Here is a 5,312-nt window from a genome sequence, read left to right as displayed (position 1 = left end):
ATTTACTGTTTATATTAATAAAATTTTATCAAATAAAATGAATATTATTTCAAACAAAGAAACAATAATATCTAATAGATTTTATAGTCAAAATATAACAGTTAGAATGGTATGACGATAAATCTATTTAACAGAAATATCAGTTTTAGAGTCTAATAAAAATTTACAATAATTTAAAATTAAACTAAATTAAAAAATATTTGAATTATTTGCAAACAATTCATAAGAATGCAACAATTAAAATGTCGCAAAGAGCAAAGAGTAAACAGTAATGAAGAGTAAAAATTTTAACAATTATTGACATATTATTATTTTTCAAAAAATCAGAAATACCACGTTAAAATTAATTAATTAAATATTTATTAATAATTTTTATGAGGAATAATATCTATAAAAATCTCAAACTATATAATTTTTTTTATAATTGTACCCTTAATTTTTTTTATAAAAATATTTTATATTAACAATAGTTTTACAATTATATCCTCTATTTATATTTTTAAAGAAATCTATTTTTAATATAAGAAAACTTAAATTAATAAAAAAAACTTAATTAGAATTTAATATAAATGCCTATAATTTTCACTATTATATATTTTAATGTATTATTAACAATAATTATTTATAAATTTTTTTAATTAATCCTTATATTTATTGGAATGCTTGAAAGATAATAAGCAAATTGTACATATAAATAATTTTGGTATACAATTAGAAAGGGGAGTGGGAGACTGGCACAAGGCATGTGAAGAATGAAGAAGAGGAAGGAGAGTTCATTTTCATTCACATGGAGATGATGAAATTAATATTAAAAATTTTAATACAGAGATTATTGATAATGATAGAGCAATGAAGAGATGGTGATAATAATTCTTGATGGGGCATTGACTGTTGGACTTTTAGATTTTTGGACATTAAGTCAAGAAGAGATCAAGGACAACAATGTCTCTTCTGTTCAATTTAATTTATCTGTCTAAAGATGAAGGACGAGACAATTCTTGCAAGTATTAAGGATAACATCTCATGTTCTCTTGTCTCTCTTTTGCTCCAAAATGATCGCCGAATTTTTCTCTCATTTTCTATTTTTGTAAATTAGAAAAAATTTAATAACGTTATTCTCAATTTCAGTATATATATATAATTGCAGTTGTCACACATGTGATATAAGCTATAGGATCACATGCAAAAGATAAGAAAATGAATGGTACTGGTGTTTCAATTACGTGAATAAGTTGGAATTATTCTAAATATTTAATATTTATTTTTAATTAATTAAATAATTTAGAAAATTTTCCTCATATTTGACTGTAATGGTGTGGAACAATGCATTGATGTTGAGATTAACAGAAAGAGACCTGGTATTAGAAAATAACGTAACATTCATCCTTATTAATGATGTAATGAAGGTCGGTGGTCGCTTTTGTTCAAGATCGTAACTCTTCTTTGTTTTTCAAAACCTTGAAAACCACTACTGATCCATTTCCCCTTTATTTATTCTTCTTCCTTTGAGCAATTGTTGAATCCTCTCAACCACGATCGATGCAATATTTGTATTTAGAGATTTAAAATATATAATTAACAATTAATTTTTAAACTATGGGATTAAACTCTTTTAGTCATAAAAATTAGATTTTTTATTAAAGAAAATATTAATTTATTTATTTATTTTAAAAAAATTGTCAATCACTTGGTTTTTTTTATTAAACTATCAAGGAAGTGATTTTTTTAAAAAAAAATTAAAGAAGTGATTGATTAGTTGATAATGTTAGTTAAACTTGATTGAAGGGGCCACATGCCGACACTCGTTGGATACAAATACGTGCTTTGATTATATCCAAAATAAAAAAAAAAAAAAAGATTATATCCAAATTTCTATACCCTATGGCTTTACGTAACCATTGAAAATGGTATATGCAAATAAAAATAGATATCTTAATGTTTTTCAAAACAAAAAAATATATTAATAAAATAATAAATAAATAAATATATATAAGATCTAGTGATAATTTTAAAAATTAGACTAATTAAAAAGTATATACCGTTTTAAAATAAATTTAAATTGTTCAAATACAAAAGTATCGCAAAAATTTTGAAATTTTTAGAAAAAAAAATAAAATAAAATTATTTCAGGAATTGCATTTTATATCCAAATTTGAATGAAGTTTGAAGTTCATTTCGCTTTTTTCCATTAAAAGTTATTTGATACTGCTAAAGTTGTAAATATTTTTTGAATGTTTTTGATGATATTTCTTCACCCCGGATCAGGGGCTTGACCACAGCCAAAGACCCATAACTGATATGCACAACAAGCCTGACTCATTCAACCTTCAAGGCCGGGCTCAATAAAGCTTCTTCACTCAGATCGGCTGAATCCGCGACCAGCAGGCTCTCTCCTCTCAGGCTCAGCGTTCGGCCCGACTCTCGGCCCAGCCTAGTATCCAGAGCCATACTCAGACAGCCTAGCAGATCCGCTCGAGCGTACGCACGGGGAGAATAAGAGGCCGTTACGCATGGAGCAGGCGGCTGATACCCTCGTACGCCCGAATCTGTATGTCAGAGACGCGTGTCCCAATCATGGAGAGGCATTTACACGTCACCAACAAGCATAGCGAAATGGATAAAAGGGGAGTCCCCTCCCCAGAAAGTTCAAATTTATTTTTAAATACCAAAACTCTTGTAAAATCCTATTCTATTGGATATCAGATCATCAGTTTTAAAATTATAATTATTAAAAAATTTTAATAAATAAAAATTGAAGAAAAATTATTAAAAATTAATTAATGAGATATTATAATAAAAATTAATGAAATATAAGTTTTTTTTAAAATAGAAAATAAATTATCAAAATATTTAAATTATAATAGATAAAGGTAGATCGATTATAAAGAGATTTAAGTATATGATTTTAAAAATATAGAAAATGATATATTAATTATACTAAAATTTAGAAATTCAAGTGTAATTTATTTATTTAAAAAGAGTAATAAATATATTTCTATATTTTTAACAACAAAAATGGATGGAGAGAGATTTAATTTAGACGGACTAATTATAAAAGAATTTAAATGTTTTATTTTAAAAATATAAAAATCGATCTGTTAATTATACTAAAATTTAAGTATTAGAGTGTAATTTACCTTATTACTAATTATAAAAATAATAATGGTAAATAATATATTATTACTGAAATCATAATTAATAACTAAACTAATAAAAACTTGTTTATTTTAAATTTAACAAGTAATCGAAAATCAAACGTTTTATAAAATATTAACTAATAATGATACTAAATCAAACAAATTTCTGTTAAAATAATAGAATTTCCATAGTTCACTTAATTATTCAATTAAAAAATTAGTAATCACCTTTATTTTTATTTTTATTACCAAAATAAAAAGATAATATATTAAATGGATATTCATTTGCTAATTTTAATTTAGTGTTAATTTTATTTTTAAAAGAAAAAAATATTATTTAATCATTATATTTTAATGAAATTAATTATTTAGTTACTTTAATTTTAAAAATACATTAATTAATCCTCAATTTTCAAACTATTAACTATTTAGTTCATCCCATAAATTACATAGATTATTTTAAAATTATAGAAGCTGAACAATTATTTATTTTTAATTATAGAGATTTAATAACTGTGATTTTGAAATTATAAGAATAAATAATTATGTTTTGAAATTACAAAGAAATTAAAGAGTTTACGGTTTGAAAAATAGAGAATAAATGGTTGACATTTTGAAAAGACAATAACTATTCACTGTCTTTTAAAATAGAGAAACTAAATAACTAGTTTCACAAAACTAAAAGGACCAAACAATAAATTTTCCATTTCTTAAATTTGGTGATAAAAGATTCATCAAGAATTAATGATAAAAGATTCTGAAGGTATTTTGGAATGTCGGTGAGAAAAGAAAAACATTTTTGGAAAAATGGGTGGAAATTTAATGGGAACACAAATTACTAGCAATTTCTATAAAAAAAAAAAAAAAAAAAAAAAAGCCACGGCGGCAGCTACTTTGATAGGAATATCCCAAAGGAGCTTACAATGTGGAAGCTAAACAAGTAGCTATACGTATATAGAATCTTGAATATTCCTTCTCCAAACGAATAAATAATTAAGTATTAATTAAATAATATTTTTTTATAATAATAAAAATTATGAAAATTTAAAATTATTATATTTTAATTTATTAATACCAAAAATTTTGAATTCAAAATAGTAATAATTTAGAGATTTAATGTGATGCAAGTTGCAGGAGAGAGTGGTCCTAAGAAGAAGGTCAGCATCAAAAGGATAGGACTAGCAAAGAGAAAGAGACCCTCATTTCATAAACGGTGATAGAGATGTCCAACCTTATCACCTCATTTGGGTGTCCCTTCCTAAGGATGCAATTGCAATCCACCTCTCTCTCTCTCTCTCTCTCTCTCTCATTTATTTTATTTCTTTGAGAAAAAAAAATTCATTTCATTTTTAAATGAATTATTAAGATATATTTATAGAGATAAATGAATTTTAAGTAATTAGAATTTCATTGAATTTTTTAATTAAATAGTTTGAGCAGTCATCACATAAGAGTCACCTTAACAAATATTAAAATTTTACAATAACATTAAATTTTTTTAATAAAAACTAACATTCACAATAATATATAAATAATTATCGTTAATAATATATAAAAAAATAAAAATTTAAATATTATTAAAAGATTATTTTTAACGGTGTTAATAATAATTTTTTAAACAGCAAACAACTATAGTTTTATTGTAAAATTTTTAATTAAAATTATAATTTTATAACAATAATATTCAGTAATCGTTATCATAAATTTACAGTGACAAATCATATATTTTTAGTAGTAAAAATTACTTTTTAGCATTTTTTATTGTGAGCAATTTTAAAGTAAATATCAAATTAATTTGATATCAAAAATATTTAGATAAAATATTGATATCCACTCTTATTTTGATGATTCATGATAATTCAAGAAATTGCATGGTTATGTGTCAGTGACACATCATTCAAATTTCTACTCTATCAACTTATAATGTCCTACTATAATAGTGACGGAGAAGAAAAAAAACGTGCTTCTCATCAAGATGCATCGTTTTATCTAATAGAACTAAAATGATTTTAATAACAGATATTTTAATTTTTGTATAAAAAAACGCAACAAAATATAATATTTGATATGAATTATAAAATTTTTGAATCATCAAATTAATAAATTTTCAACTGGATAGTATTAAAATTGTTTTTAAAATTTTGAGATCATGATCTCAACCATGATCAATGTAAA

This window comes from Manihot esculenta, chromosome 11, assembly GCF_001659605.2.
Source record: "Manihot esculenta cultivar AM560-2 chromosome 11, M.esculenta_v8, whole genome shotgun sequence".
NCBI lineage: Eukaryota > Viridiplantae > Streptophyta > Magnoliopsida > Malpighiales > Euphorbiaceae > Manihot > Manihot esculenta.
The sequence above is the reverse complement of the archived record's forward strand: the minus strand, read 5'-3'. Positions refer to the sequence as shown.